Raw genomic sequence first — 15,835 nt, forward strand, 5'->3', positions numbered from 1 at the left:
TTGTGTTCCGTGAAATCATCTCACAGAGTTACACCTTTCCACTAAAGAAGCCTTTCGCTCAGACCGTTCTTGTGGAATTGGCAAAGTGATATTTGGAAGCCCCTAGAGGGCTATGGTGAAAAAGGAAATATCCTCAGATGAAATCTGGAAAGAAGCTTTCTGAGAAACTGCTTAGTGTTCTGTTAATTCATCTCACAGAGTTACATCTGTATTTCGTGCATCTCTTTGCTAGCCTTATTTCTGTGGAATCTGAGAACAGATATTTCGGATCCCTTTGAAGACTATAGGGCCAAAGGAAATATCCTCCGATAACAAAGAGAAAGAAGTTTACTGAGAAACTTCTTTGTGTTCTGTGAAATCATCTCACAGAGTTACAGCTTTCCCCTCAAGAAGCCTTTCGCTAAGACAGTTCTTGTGGAATTGGCAAAGTGATATTTGGAAGCCCATAGAGGGCTATGGTGAAAAAGGAAATATCCTCAGATGAAATCTGGAAAGAAGCTTTCTGAGAAACTGCTTAGTGTTCTGTTAATTCATCTCACAGAGTTACATCTGTATTTCGTGGATCTCTTTGCTAGCCTTATTTCTGTGGAATCTGAGAACAGATATTTCGGATCCCTTTGAAGACTATAGGGCCAAAGGAAATATCCTCCGACAACAAAGAGAAAGAAGCTTTCTGAGATATTTCTTTGTGTTCCTTGAAATGATCTCACAGAGTTACAGCTTTCCACTCAAGAAGCCTTTCGCTAAGACAGTTCTTGTGGAATTGACAAAATGATATTTGGAAGCCCATAGAGGGCTATGGTGAAAAAGGAAATATCCTCAGATGAAATCTGGAAAGAAGCTTTCTGAGAAACTGCTTAGTGTTCTGTTAATTCATCTCACAGAGTTACATCTGTATTTCTTTGTTCTCTTTGCTAGCCTTATTTCTGTGGAATCTGAGAACAGATATTTCGGATCCCTTTGAAGACAATAGGGCCAAAGGAAATATCCTCCGACAACAAAGAGAAAGAAGCTTTCTGAGATATTTCTTTGTGTTCCGTGAAATGATCTCACAGAGTTACAGCTTTCCCCTCAAGAAGCCTTTCGCTAAGGGAGTTCTTGTGGAATTGGCAAAGTGATATTTGGAAGACCATAGAGGGCTATGGTGAAAAAGGAAATATCCTCAGATGAAATCTGGAAGGAAGCTTTCTGAGAAACTGCTTAGTGTTCTGTTAATTCATCTCACAGAGTTACATCTGTATTTCGTTGATCTCTTTGCTAGCCTTATTTCTGTGGATTCTGAGAACAGATATTTCGGATCCCTTTGAAGACTATAGGGCCAAAGGAAATATCCTCCGATAACAAAGAGAAAGAAGCTTTCTGAGGAACTTCTTTGTGTTCCGTGAAATCATCTCACAGAGTTACACCTTTCCACTAAAGAAGCCTTTCGCTAAGACAGTTCTTGTGGAATTGGCAAAGTGATATTTGGAAGCCCCTAGAGGGCTATGGTGAAAAAGGAAATATCCTGAGACGAAATCTGGAAAGAAGCTTTCTGAGAAACTGCTTAGTGTTCTGTTAATTCATCTCACAGAGTTACATCTGCATTTCGTGGATCTCTTTGCTAGCCTTACTTCTGTGGAATCTGAGAACAGATATTTCGGATCCCTTTGAAGACTATAGGGCCAAAGGAAATATCCTCCAATAACAAAGAGAAAGAAGCTTTCTGAGAAACTTCTTTGTGTTCCGTGAAATCATCTCACAGAGTTACACCTTTCCACTAAAGAAGCCTTTCGCTAAGACAGTTCTTGTGGAATTGGCAAAGTGATATTTGGAAGCCCCTAGAGGGCTATGGTGAAAAAGGAAATATCCTGAGATGAAATCTGGAAAGAAGCTTTCTGAGAAACTGCTTAGTGTTCTGTTAATTCATCTCACAGAGTTACATCTGTATTTCTTTGTTCTCTTTGCTAGCCTTATTTCTGTGGAATCTGAGAACAGATATTTCGGATCCCTTTGAAGACAATAGGGCCAAAGGAAATATCCTCCGACAACAAAGAGAAAGAAGCTTTCTGAGATATTTCTTTGTGTTCCGTGAAATGATCTCACAGAGTTACAGCTTTCCCCTCAAGAAGCCTTTCGCTAAGAGAGTTCTTGTGGAATTGGCAAAGTGATATTTGGAAGCCCATAGAGGGCTATGGTGAAAAAGGAAATATCCTCAGATGAAATCTGGAAGGAAGCTTTCTGAGAGACTGCTTAGTGTTCTGTTAATTCATCTCACAGAGTTACATCTGTATTTCGTTGATCTCTTTGCTAGCCTTATTTCTGTGGATTCTGAGAACAGATATTTCGGATCCCTTTGAAGACTATAGGGCCAAAGGAAATATCCTCCGATAACAAAGAGAAAGAAGCTTTCTGAGAAACTTCTTTGTGTTCCGTGAAATCATCTCACAGAGTTACACCTTTCCACTAAAGAAGCCTTTCGCTAAGACAGTTCTTGTGGAATTGGCAAAGTGATATTTGGAAGCCCCTAGAGGGCTATGGTGAAAAAGGAAATATCCTCAGATGAAATCTGGAAAGAAGCTTTCGGAGAAACTGCTTAGTGTTCTGTTAATTCATCTCACAGAGTTACATCTGTATTTCGTGGATCTCTTTGCTAGCCTTATTTCTGTGGAATCTGAGAAGAGATATTTCGGATCCCTTTGAAGACTATAGGGCCAAAGGAGATATCCTCCGATAACAAAGAGAAAGAAGCTTTCTGAGAAACTTCTTTGTGTTCTGTGAAATCATCTCACAGAGTTACAGCTTTCCCCTCAAGAAGCCTTTCGCTAAGACAGTTCTTGTGGAATTGGCAAAGTGATATTTGGAAGCCCATAGAGGGCTATGGTGAAAAAGGAAATATCCTCAGATGAAATCTGGAAAGAAGCTTTCTGAGAAACTGCTTAGTGTTCTGTTAATTCATCTCACAGAGTTACATCTGTATTTCGTGGATCTCCTTGCTAGCCTTATTTCTGTGGAATCTGAGAACAGATACTTCGGATCCCTTTGAAGACTATGGGGCCAAAGGAAATATCCTCCGATAACAAACAGAAAGAAGCTTTCTGAGAAACTTCTTTGTGTTCTGTGAAATCATCTCACAGAGTTACAGCTTTCCCCTCCAGAAGCCTTTCGCTAAGACAGTTCTTGTGGAATTGGCAAAGTGATATTTGGAAGCCCATAGAGGGCTATGGTGAAAAAGGAAATATCCTCAGATAAAATCTGGAAAGAAGCTTTCTGAGAAACTGCTTAGAGTTCTGTTAATTCATCTCACAGAGTTACATCAGTATTTCGTGCATCTCTTTGCTAGCCTTATTTCTGTGGAATCTGAGAACAGATATTTCGGATCCCTTTGAAGTCTATAGGGCCAAAGGAAATATCCTCCGATAACAAAGAGAAAGAAGCTTACTGAGAAAATTCTTTGTGTTCTGTGAAATCATCTCACAGAGTTACAGCTTTCCCCTCCAGAAGCCTTTCTCTAAGACAGTTCTTGTGGAATTGGCAAAGTGATATTTGGAAGCCCATAGAGGGCTATGGTGAAAAAGGAAATATCCTCAGATGAAATCTGGAAAGAAGCTTTCCGAGAAACTGCTTAGTGTTCTGTTAATTCATCTCACAGAGTTACATCTGTATTTCTTTGTTCTCTTTGCTAGCCTTATTTCTGTGGAATCTGAGAACAGATATTTCGGATCCCTTTGAAGACTATAGGGCCAAAGGAAATATGCTCCGATAACAAAGAGAAAGAAGCTTTCTGAGAAACTTCTTTGTGTTCCGTGAAATCATCTCACAGAGTTACACCTTTCCACTAAAGAAGCCTTTCGCTAAGACCGTTCTTGTGGAATTGGCAAAGTGATATTTGGAAGCCCCTAGAGGGCTATGGTGAAAAAGGAAATATCCTCAGATGAAATCTGGAAAGAAGCTTTCCGAGAAACTGTTTAGTGTTCTGTTAATTCATCTCACAGAGTTACATCTGTATTTCGTGGATCTCTTTGCTAGCCTTATTTCTGTGGAATCTGAGAACAGATATTTCGGATCCCTTTGAAGACTATAGGGCCAAAGGAAATATCCTCCGACAACAAAGAGAAAGAAGCTTTCTGAGATATTTCTTTGTGTTCCTTGAAATGATCTCACAGAGTTACAGCTTTCCACTCAAGAAGCCTTTCGCTAAGACAGTTCTTGTGGAATTGACAAAATGATATTTGGAAGCCCATAGAGGGCTATGGTGAAAAAGGAAATATCCTCAGATGAAATCTGGAAAGAAGCTTTCTGAGAAACTGCTTAGTGTTCTGTTAATTCATCTCACAGAGTTACATCTGTATTTCGTGCATCTCTTTGCTAGCCTTATTTCTGAGGAATCTGAGAACAGATATTTCGGATCCCTTTGAAGACTATAGGGCCAAAGGAAATATCCTCCGATAACAAAGAGAAAGAAGCTTACTGAGAAACTTCTTTGTGTTCTGTGAAATCATCTCACAGAGTTACAGCTTTCCCCTCAAGAAGCCTTTCGCTATGACAGTTCTTGTGGAATTGGCAAAGTGATATTTGGAAGCCCATTGAGGGCTATGGTGAAAAAGGAAATATCCTCAGATGAAATCTGGAAAGAAGCTTTCTGAGAAACTGCTTAGTGTTCTGTTAATTCATCTCACAGAGTTACATCTGTATTTCTTTGTTCTCTTTGCTAGCCTTATTTCTGTGGAATCTGAGAACAGATATTTCGGATCCCTTTGAAGACTATAGGGCCAAAGGAAATATCCTCCGATAACAAAGAGAAAGAAGCTTTCTGAGAAACTTCTTTGTGTTCCGTGAAATCATCTCACAGAGTTACACCTTTCCACTAAAGAAGCCTTTCGCTCAGACCGTTCTTGTGGAATTGGCAAAGTGATATTTGGAAGCCCCTAGAGGGCTATGGTGAAAAAGGAAATATCCTCAGATGAAATCTGGAAAGAAGCTTTCTGAGAAACTGCTTAGTGTTCTGTTAATTCATCTCACAGAGTTACATCTGTATTTCGTGCATCTCTTTGCTAGCCTTATTTCTGTGGAATCTGAGAACAGATATTTCGGATCCCTTTGAAGACTATAGGGCCAAAGGAAATATCCTCCGATAACAAAGAGAAAGAAGTTTACTGAGAAACTTCTTTGTGTTCTGTGAAATCATCTCACAGAGTTACAGCTTTCCCCTCAAGAAGCCTTTCGCTAAGACAGTTCTTGTGGAATTGGCAAAGTGATATTTGGAAGCCCATAGAGGGCTATGGTGAAAAAGGAAATATCCTCAGATGAAATCTGGAAAGAAGCTTTCTGAGAAACTGCTTAGTGTTCTGTTAATTCATCTCACAGAGTTACATCTGTATTTCGTGGATCTCTTTGCTAGCCTTATTTCTGTGGAATCTGAGAACAGATATTTCGGATCCCTTTGAAGACTATAGGGGCAAAGGAACTATCCTCCGACAACAAAGAGAAAGAAGCTTTCTGAGATATTTCTTTGTGTTCCGTGAAATGATCTCACAGAGTTACAGCTTTCCACTCAAGAAGCCTTTCGCTAAGACAGTTCTTGTGGAATTGGCAAAGTGATATTTGGAAGCCCATAAAGGGCTATGGTGAAAAAGGAAATATCCTCAGATGAAATCTGGAAAGAAGCTTTCTGAGAAACTGCTTAGTGTTCTGTTAATTCATCTCACAGAGTTACATCTGTATTTCGTTGATCTCTTTGCTATCCTTATTTCTGTGGATTCTGAGAACAGATATTTCGGATCCCTTTGAAGACTATAGGGCCAAAGGAAATATCCTCCGATAACAAAGAGAAAGAAGCTTTCTGAGAAACTTCTTTGTGTTCCGTGAAATCATCTCACAGAGTTACACCTTTCCACTAAAGAAGCCTTTCGCTAAGACAGTTCTTGTGGAATTGGCAAAGTGATATTTGGAAGCCCATAGAGGGCTATGGTGAAAAAGGAAATATCCTCAGATGAAATCTGGAAAGAAGCTTTCTGAGAAACTGCTTAGTGTTCTGTTAATTCATCTCACAGAGTTACATCTGTATTTCGTGGATCTCTTTGCTAGCCTTATTTCTGTGGAATCTGAGAAGAGATATTTCGGATCCCTTTGAAGACTATAGGGCCAAAGGAGATATCCTCCGATAAAAAAGAGAAAGAAGCTTTCTGAGAAACTTCTTTGTGTTCTGTGAAATCATCTCACAGAGTTACAGCTTTCCCCTTAGGAAGCCTTTCGCTAAGACAGTTCTTGTGGAATTTGCAAAGTGATATTTGGAAGCCCATAGAGGGCTATGATGAAAAAGGAAATATCCTCAGATGAAATCTGGAAAGAAGCTTTCTGAGAAACTGCTTAGTGTTCTGTTAATTCATCTCACAGAGTTACATCTGTATTTCGTGGATCTCTTTGCTAGCCTTATTTCTGTGGAATCTGAGAACAGATATTTCGGATCCCTTTGAAGACTATAGGGCCAAAGGAAATATCCTCCGATAACAAACAGAAAGAAGGTTTCTGAGAAACTTCTTTGTGTTCTGTGAAATCATCTCACAGAGTTACAGCTTTCCCCTCAAGAAGCCTTTCTCTAAGACACTTCTTGTGGAATTGGCCAAGTGATATTTGGAAGCCCATAGAGGGCTATGGTGAAAAAGGAAATATCCTCAGATGAAATCTGGAAAGAAGCTTTCTGAGAAACTGCTTAGTGTTCTGTTAACTCATCTCACAGAGTTACATCTGTATTTCGTGGATCTGCTTGCTAGCCTTATTTCTGTGGAATCTGAGAACAGATATTTCGGATCCCTTTGAAGACTATGGGGCCAAAGGAAATATCCTCCGATAACAAAGAGAAAGAAGCTTTCTGAGAAACTTCTTTGTGTTCTGTGAAATCATCTCACAGAGTTACAGCTTTCCCCTCAAGAAGCCTTTCGCTAAGACAGTTCTTGTGGAATTGGCAAAGTGATATTTCGAACACCCTAGAGTGCTATGGTGAAAAAGGAAATATCCTGAGATGAAATCTGGATAGAAGCTTTCTGAGAAACTGCTTAGTGTTCTGTTAATTCATCTCACAGAGTTACATCTGTATTTCGTGCATCTCTTTGCTAGCCTTTTTTCTGTGGAATCTGAGAACAGATATTTCGGATCCCTTTGAAGACTATAGGGCCAAAGGAAATATCCTCCGATAACAAACAGAAAGAAGGTTTCTGAGAAACTTCTTTGTGTTCTGTGAAATCATCTCACAGAGTTACAGCTTTCCCCTCAAGAAGCCTTTCTCTAAGACACTTCTTGTGGAATTGGCAAAGTGATATTTGGAAGCCCATAGAGGGCTATGGTGAAAAAGGAAATATCCTCAGATGAAATCTGGAAAGAAGCTTTCTGAGAAACTGCTATGTGATGTTTGACTTCCACTCACAGAGTTACATCTGTATTTCGTGGATCTCTTTCCTAGCCTTATTTCTGTGGAATCTGAGAACAGATATTTCGGATCCCTTTGAAGACTATAGGGCCAAAGGAAATATTCTCCGATAACAAATAGAAAGAAGCTTTCTGAGAAACTTCTTTGTGATCTGTGAAATCATCTCACAGAGTTACAGCTTTCCCCTCAAGAAGCCTTTCGCTAAAACAGTTCTTGTGGAATCGGCAAAGTGATATTTGGAAGCCCATAGAGGGCTATGGTGAAAAAGCAAATATCCTCAGATGAAATCTGGAAAGAAACTTTCTGAGAAACTGCTTAGTGTTCTGTTAATTCATCTCACAGAGTTACATCTGTATTTCGTGGTTCTCTTTGCTAGCCTTATTTCTGTGGAATCTGAGAACAGATATTTCGGATCCCTTTGAAGACTATAGGGCCAAAGGAAATATCCTCCGATAACAAAGAGAAAGAAGCTTTCTGAGATACTTCTTTGTGTTCCGTAAAATGATCTCACAGAGTTACAGCTTTCCACTCAAGAAGCCTTTCGCTAAGACAGTTCTTGTGGAATTGGCAAAGTGATCTTTGGAAGCCCATAGAGGGCTATGGTGAAAAAGGAAATATCCTCAGATGAAATCTGGAAAGAAGCTTTCTGAGAAACTGCTTAGTGTTCTGTTAATTCATCTCACAGAGTTACATCTGTATTTCTTTGATCTCTTTGCTAGCCTATTTCTGTGGAATCTGAGAACAGATATTTCGGATCCCTTTGAAGACTATAGGGCCAAAGGAAATATCCTCCGATAACAAAGAGAAAGAAGCTTTCTGAGAAACTTTTTTGTGTTCCGTGAAATCATCTCACAGAGTTACACCTTTCCACTAAAGAAGCCTTTCGCTAAGACAGTTCTTGTGGAAATGGCAAAGTGATATTTGGAAGCCCATAGAGGGCTATGGTGAAAAAGGAAATATCCTCAGATGAAATCTGGAAAGAAGCTTTCTGAGAAACTGCTTAGTGTTCTGTTAATTCATCTCACAGAGTTACATCTGTATTTCGTGGATCTCTTTGCTAGCCTTATTTCTGTGGAATCTGAGAACAGATATTTCGGATCCCTTTGAAGACTATAGGGCCAAAGGAAATATCCTACGACAACAAAGAGAAAGAAGCTTTCTGAGATATTTCTTTGTGTTCCTTGAAATGATCTCACAGAGTTACAGCTTTCCACTCAAGAAGCCTTTCGCTAAGACAGTTCTTGTGGAATTGACAAAGTGATAATTGGAAGCCCATAGAGGGCTATGGTGAAAAAGGAAATATCCTCAGATGAAATCTGGAAAGAAGCTTTCTGAGAAACTGCTTAGTGTTCTGTTAATTCATCTCACAGAGTTACATCTGTATTTCGTTGATCTCTTTGCTAGCCTTATTTCTGTGGAATCTGAGAACTGATATTTCGGATCCCTTTGAAGACTATAGGGCCAAAGGAAATATCCTCCGATAACAAAGAGAAAGAAGCTTTCTGAGAAACTTCTTTGTGTTCCGTGAAATCATCTCACAGAGTTACAGCTTTCCAATAAAGAAGCCTTTCGCTAAGACAGTTCTTGTGGAATTGGCAAAGTGATATTTGGAAGCCCCTAGAGGGCTATGGTGAAAAAGGAAATATCCTCAGATGAAATCTGGAAAGAAGCTTTCTGAGAAACTGCTTAGTGTTCTGTTAATACATCTCACAGAGTTACATCTGTATTTCGTGCATCTCTTTGCTAGCCTTATTTCTGTGGAATCTGAGAACAGGTATTTCGGATCCCTTTGAAGACTATAGGGCCAAAGGAAATATCCTCCGATAACAAAGAGAAAGAAGCTTGCTGAGAAACTTCTTTGTGTTCTGTGAAATCATCTCACAGAGTTACAGCTTTCCCCTCAAGAAGCCTTTCGCTGAGACAGTTCTTGTGGAATTGGCAAAGTGATATTTGGAAGCCCATAGAGGGCTATGGTGAAAAAGGAAATATGCTCAGATGAAATCTGGAAAGAAGCTTTCTAAGAAACTGCTCTGTGATGTGTGAATTCCACTCACAGAGTTACATCTGTATTTCGTGGATCTCTTTGCTAGCCTTATTTCTGTGGAATCTGAGAACAGATATTTCGGATCCCTTTGAAGACTATAGGGCCAAAGGAAATATCCTCCGATAACAAACAGAAAGAAGGTTTCTGAGAAACTTCTTTGTGTTCTGTGAAATCATCTCACAGAGTTACAGCTTTCCCCTCAAGAAGCCTTTCTCTAAGACACTTCTTGTGGAATTGGCAAAGTGATATTTGGAAGCCCATAGAGGGCTATGGTGAAAAAGGAAATATCCTCAGATGAAATCTGGAAAGAAGCTTTCTGAGAAACTGCTTAGTGTTCTGTTAATTCATCTCACAGAGTTACATCTGTATTTCGTGGATCTCCTTGCTAGCCTTATTTCTATGGAATCTGAGAACAGATATTTCGGATCCCTTTGAAGACTATGGGGCCTACGGAAATATCCTCCGATAACAAACAGAAAGAAGCTTTCTGAGAAACTTCTTTGTGTTCTGTGAAATCATCTCACAGAGTTACAGCTTTCCCCTCCAGAAGCCTTTCGCTAAGACAGTTCTTGTGGAATTGGCAAAGTGATCTTTGGAAGCCCATAGAGGGCTATGGTGAAAAAGGAAATATCCTCAGATGAAATCTGGAAAGAAGCTTTCTGAGAAACTGCTTAGTGTTCTGTTAATTCATCTCACAGAGTTACATCTGTATTTCGTGGATCTCTTTGCTAGCCTTATTTCTGTGGAATCTGAGAACAGATATTTCGGATCCCTTTGAAGACTATAGGGGCAAAGGAAATATCCTCCGACAACAAAGAGAAAGAAGCTTTCTGAGATATTTCTTTGTGTTCCGTGAAATGATCTCACAGAGTTACAGCTTTCCACTCAAGAACCTTTCGCTAAGACAGTTCTTGTGGAATTGGCAAAGTGATATTTTGAAGCCCATAGAGGGCTATGGTGAAAAAGGAAATATCCTCAGATGAAATCTGGAAAGAAGCTTTCTGAGAAACTGCTTAGTGTTCTGTTAATTCATCTCACAGAGTTACATCTGTATTTCGTCGATCTCTTTGCTATCCTTATTTCTGTGGATTCTGAGAACAGATATTTCGGATCCCTTTGAAGACTATAGGGCCAAAGGAAATATCCTCCGATAACAAAGAGAAAGAAGCTTTCTGAGAAACTTCTTTGTGTTCCGTGAAATCATCTCACAGAGTTACACCTTTCCACTAAAGAAGCCTTTCGCTAAGACAGTTCTTGTGGAATTGGCAAAGTGATATTTGGAAGCCCATAGAGGGCTATGGTGAAAAAGGAAATATCCTCAGATGAAATCTGGAAAGAAGCTTTCTGAGAAACTGCTTAGTGTTCTGTTAATTCATCTCACAGAGTTACATCTGTATTTCGTGGATCTCTTTGCTAGCCTTATTTCTGTGGAATCTGAGAACAGATATTTCGGATCCCTTTGAAGACTATAGGGCCAAAGGAGATATCCTCCGATAACAAAGAGAAAGAAGCTTTCTGAGAAACTTCTTTGTGTTCTGTGAAATCATCTCACAGAGTTACAGCTTTCCCCTCAGGAAGCCTTTCGCTAAGACAGTTCTTGTGGAATTTGCAAAGTGATATTTGGAAGCCCTAGACGGCTATGGTGAAAAAGGAAATATCCTCAGATGAAATCTGGAAAGAAGCTTTCTGAGAAACTGCTATGTGATGTGTGACTTCCACTCACAGAGTTACATCTGTATTTCGTGGATCTCTTTCCTAGCCTTATTTCTGTGGAATCTGAGATCAGATATTTCGGATCCCTTTGAAGACTATAGGGCCAAAGGAAATATCCTCCGATAACAAAGAGAAAGAAGCTTTCTGAGAAACTTCTTTGTGATCTGTGAAATCATCTCACAGAGTTACAGCTTTCCCCTCAAGAAGCCTTTCGCTAAAACAGTTCTTGTGGAATCGGCAAAGTGATATTTGGAAGCCCATAGAGGGCTATGGTGAAAAAGGAAATATCCTCAGATGAAATCTGGAAAGAAACTTTCTGAGAAACTGCTTAGTGTTCTGTTAATTCATCTCACAGAGTTACATCTGTATTTCGTGGTTCTCTTTGCTAGCCTTATTTCTGTGGAATCTGAGAATAGATATTTCGGATCCCTTTGAAGACTATAGGGCCAAAGGAAATATCCTCCGATAACAAAGAGAAAGAAGCTTTCTGAGATACTTCTTTGTGTTCCGTGAAATGATCTCACAGAGTTACAGCTTTCCACTCAAGAAGCCTTTCGCTAAGACAGTTCTTGTGGAATTGGCAAAGTGATATTTGGAAGCCCATAGAGGGCTATGGTGAAAAAGGAAATATCCTCAGATGAAATCTGGAAAGAAGCTTTCTGAGAAACTGCTTAGTGTTCTGTTAATTCATCTCACAGAGTTACATCTGTATTTCTTTGATCTCTTTCTAGCCTATTTCTGTGGAATCTGAGAACAGATATTTCGGATCCCTTTGAAGACTATAGGGCCAAAGGAAATATCCTCCGATAACAAAGAGAAAGAAGCTTTCTGAGAAACTTCTTTGTGTTCCGTGAAATCATCTCACAGAGTTACACCTTTCCACTAAAGAAGCCTTTCGCTAAGACAGTTCTTGTGGAAATGGCAAAGTGATATTTGGAAGCCCATAGAGGGCTATGGTGAAAAAGGAAATATCCTCAGATGAAATCTGGAAAGAAGCTTTCTGAGAAACTGCTTAGTGTTCTGTTAATTCATCTCACAGAGTTACATCTGTATTTCGTGGATCTCTTTGCTAGCCTTATTTCTGTGGAATCTGAGAACAGATATTTCGGATCCCTTTGAAGACTATAGGGCCAAAGGAAATATCCTCCGACAACAAAGAGAAAGAAGCTTTCTGAGATATTTCTTTGTGTTCCTTGAAATGATCTCACAGAGTTACAGCTTTCAACTCAAGAAGCCTTTCGCTAAGACAGTTCTTGTGGAATTGACAAAGTGATATTTGGAAGCCCATAGAGGGCTATGGTGAAAAAGGAAATATCCTCAGATGAAATCTGGAAAGAAGCTTTCTGAGAATCTGCTTAGTGTTCTGTTAATTCATCTCACAGAGTTACATGTGTATTTCGTTGATCTCTTTGCTAGCCTTATTTCTGTGGAATCTGAGAACTGATATTTCGGATCCCTTTGAAGACTATAGGGCCAAAGGAAATATCCTCCGATAACAAAGAGAAAGAAGCTTTCTGAGAAACTTCTTTGTGTTCCGTGAAATCATCTCTCAGAGTTACAGCTTTCCACTAAAGAAGCCTTTCGCTAAGACAGTTCTTGTGGAATTGGCAAAGTGATATTTGGAAGCCCCTAGAGGGCTATGGTGAAAAAGTAAATATCCTCAGATGAAATCTGGAAAGAAGCTTTCTGAGAAACTGCTTAGTGTTCTGTTAATACATCTCACAGAGTTACATCTGTATTTCGTGCATCTCTTTGCTAGCCTTATTTCTGTGGAATCTGAGAACAGATATTTCGGATCCCTTTGAAGACTATAGGGCCAAAGGAAATATCCTCCGATAACAAAGAGAAAGAAGCTTGCTGAGAAACTTCTTTGTGTACTGTGAAATCATCTCACAGAGTTACAGCTTTCCCCTCAAGAAGCCTTTCGCTGAGACAGTTCTTGTGGAATTGGCAAAGTGATATTTCGAAGCCCATAGAGGGCTATGGTGAAAAAGGAAATATCGTCAGATGAAATCTGAAAAGAAGCTTTCTGAGAAACTGCTTAGTGTTCTGTTAATTCATCTCACAGAGTTACATCTGTATTTCGTGGATCTCTTTGCTAGCCTTATTTCTGTGGAATCTGAGAACAGATATTTCGGATCCCTTTGAAGACTATAGGGCCAAAGGAAATATCCTCCGATAACAAAGAGAAAGAAGCTTTCTGAGATACTTCTTTGTGTTCCCTGAAATGATCTCACAGAGTTACAGCTTCCAATCAAGAAGCGTTTCGCTAAGACAGTTCTTGTGGAAGTGGCAAAGTGATATTTGGAAGCCCATAGAGGGCTATGGTGAAAAAGGAAATATCCTCAGATGAAATCTGGAAAGAAGCTTTCTGAGAAACTGCTTAGTGTTCTGTTAATTCATCTCACAGAGTTACAACTGTATTTCGTGCATCTCTTTGCTAGCCTTATTTCTGTGGAATCTGAGAACAGATATTTCGGATCCCTTAGAAGACTATAGGGCCAAAGGAAATATCCTCCGATAACAAAGAGAAAGAAGCTTACTGAGAAACTTCTTTGTGTTCTGTGAAATCATCTCACAGAGTTACAGCTTTCCCCTCAAGAAGCCTTTCGCTAAGACAGTTCTTGTGGAATTGGCAAAGTGATATTTGGAAGCCCATAGAGGGCTATGGTGAAAAAGGAAATATCCTCAGATGAAATCTGGAAAGAAGCTTTCTGAGAAACTGCTCTGTGATGTGTGAATTCCACTCACAGAGTTACATCTATATTTCGTGGATCTCTTTGCTAGCCTTATTTCTGTGGAATCTGAGAACAGATATTTCGGATCCCTTTGAAGACTATAGGGCCAAAGGAAATATCCTCCGATAACAAAGAGAAAGAAGCTTTTTGAGAAACTTCTTTGTGTTCCGTGAAATCATCTCACAGAGATACACCTTTCCACTAAAGAAGCCTTTCGCTAAGACAGTTCTTGTGGAATTGGCAAAGTGATATTTGGAAGCCCCTAGAGGGCTATGGTGAAAAAGGAAATATCCTGAGACGAAATCTGGAAAGAAGCTTTCTGAGAAACTGCTTAGTGTTCTGTTAATTCATCTCACAGAGTTACATCTGCATTTCGTGGATCTCTTTGCTAGCCTTACCTCTGTGGAATCTGAGAACAGATATTTCGGATCCCTTTGAAGACTATAGGGCCAAAGGAAATATCCTCCAATAACAAAGAGAAAGAAGCTTTCTGAGAAACTTCTTTGTGTTCCGTGAAATCATCTCACAGAGTTACACCTTTCCACTAAAGAAGCCTTTCGCTAAGACAGTTCTTGTGGAATTCGCAAAGTGATATTTGGAAGCCCCTAGAGGGCTATGGTGAAAAAGGAAATACCTGAGATGAAATCTGGAAAGAAGCTTTCTGAGAAACTGCTTAGTGTTCTGTTAATTCATCTCACAGAGTTACATCTGTATTTCGTGCATCTCTTTGCTAGCCATATTTCTTTGGAATCTGAGAACAGATATTTCGGATCCCTTAGAAGACTATAGGGCCAAAGGAAATAACCTCCGATAACAAAGAGAAAGAAGCTTACTGAGAAACTTCTTTGTGTTCTGTGAAATCATCTCACAGAGTTACAGCTTTCCCCTCAAGAAGCCTTTCGCTAAGACAGTTCTTGTGGAATTGGCAAAGTGATATTTGGAAGCCCATAGAGGGCTATGGTGAAAAAGGAAATATCCTCAGATGAAATCTGGAAAGAAGCTTTCTGAGAAACTGCTCTGTGATGTGTGAATTCCACTCACAGAGTTACATCTGTATTTCGTGGATCTCTTTGCTAGCCTTATTTCTGTGGAATCTGAGAACAGATATTTCGGATCCCTTTGAAGACTATAGGGCCAAAGGAAATATCCTCCGATAACAAAGAGAAAGAAGCTTTTTGAGAAACTTCTTTGTGTTCCGTGAAATCATCTCACAGAGATACACCTTTCCACTGAAGAAGCCTTTCGGTAAGACAGTTCTTGTGGAATTGGCAAAGTGATATTTGGAAGCACCTAGAGGGCTATGGTGAAAAAGGAAATATCCTGAGACGAAATCTGGAAAGAAGCTTTCTGAGAAACTGCTTAGTGTTCTGTTAATTCATCTCACAGAGTTACATCTGCATTTCGTGGATCTCTTTGCTAGCCTTACTTCTGTGGAATCTGAGAACAGATATTTCGGATCCCTTTGAAGACTATAGGGCCAAAGGAAATATCCTCCAATAACAAAGAGAAAGAAGCTTTCTGAGAAACTTCTTTGTGTTCCGTGAAATCATCTCACAGAGTTACACCTTTCCACTAAAGAAGCCTTTCGCTAAGACAGTTCTTGTGGAATTGGCAAAGTGATATTTGGAAGCCCCTAGAGGGCTATGGTGAAAAAGGAAATATCCTGAGATGAAATCTGGAAAGAAGCTTTCTGAGAAACTGCTTAGTGTTCTGTTAATTCATCTCACAAAGTTACATCAGTATTTCGTGCATCTCTTTGCTATCCTTATTTCTGTGGAATCTGAGAACAGATATTTCGGATCCCTTTGAAGTCTATAGGGCCAAAGGAAATATCCTCCGATAACAAATAGAAAGAAGCTTACTGAGAAAATTCTTTGTGTTCTGTGAAATCATCTCACAGAGTTACAGCTTTCCCCTCAAGAAGCCTTTCTCTAAGAC

This window comes from Macaca nemestrina, chromosome X, assembly GCF_043159975.1.
Source record: "Macaca nemestrina isolate mMacNem1 chromosome X, mMacNem.hap1, whole genome shotgun sequence".
Classification (NCBI taxonomy): Eukaryota; Metazoa; Chordata; class Mammalia; order Primates; family Cercopithecidae; genus Macaca; species Macaca nemestrina.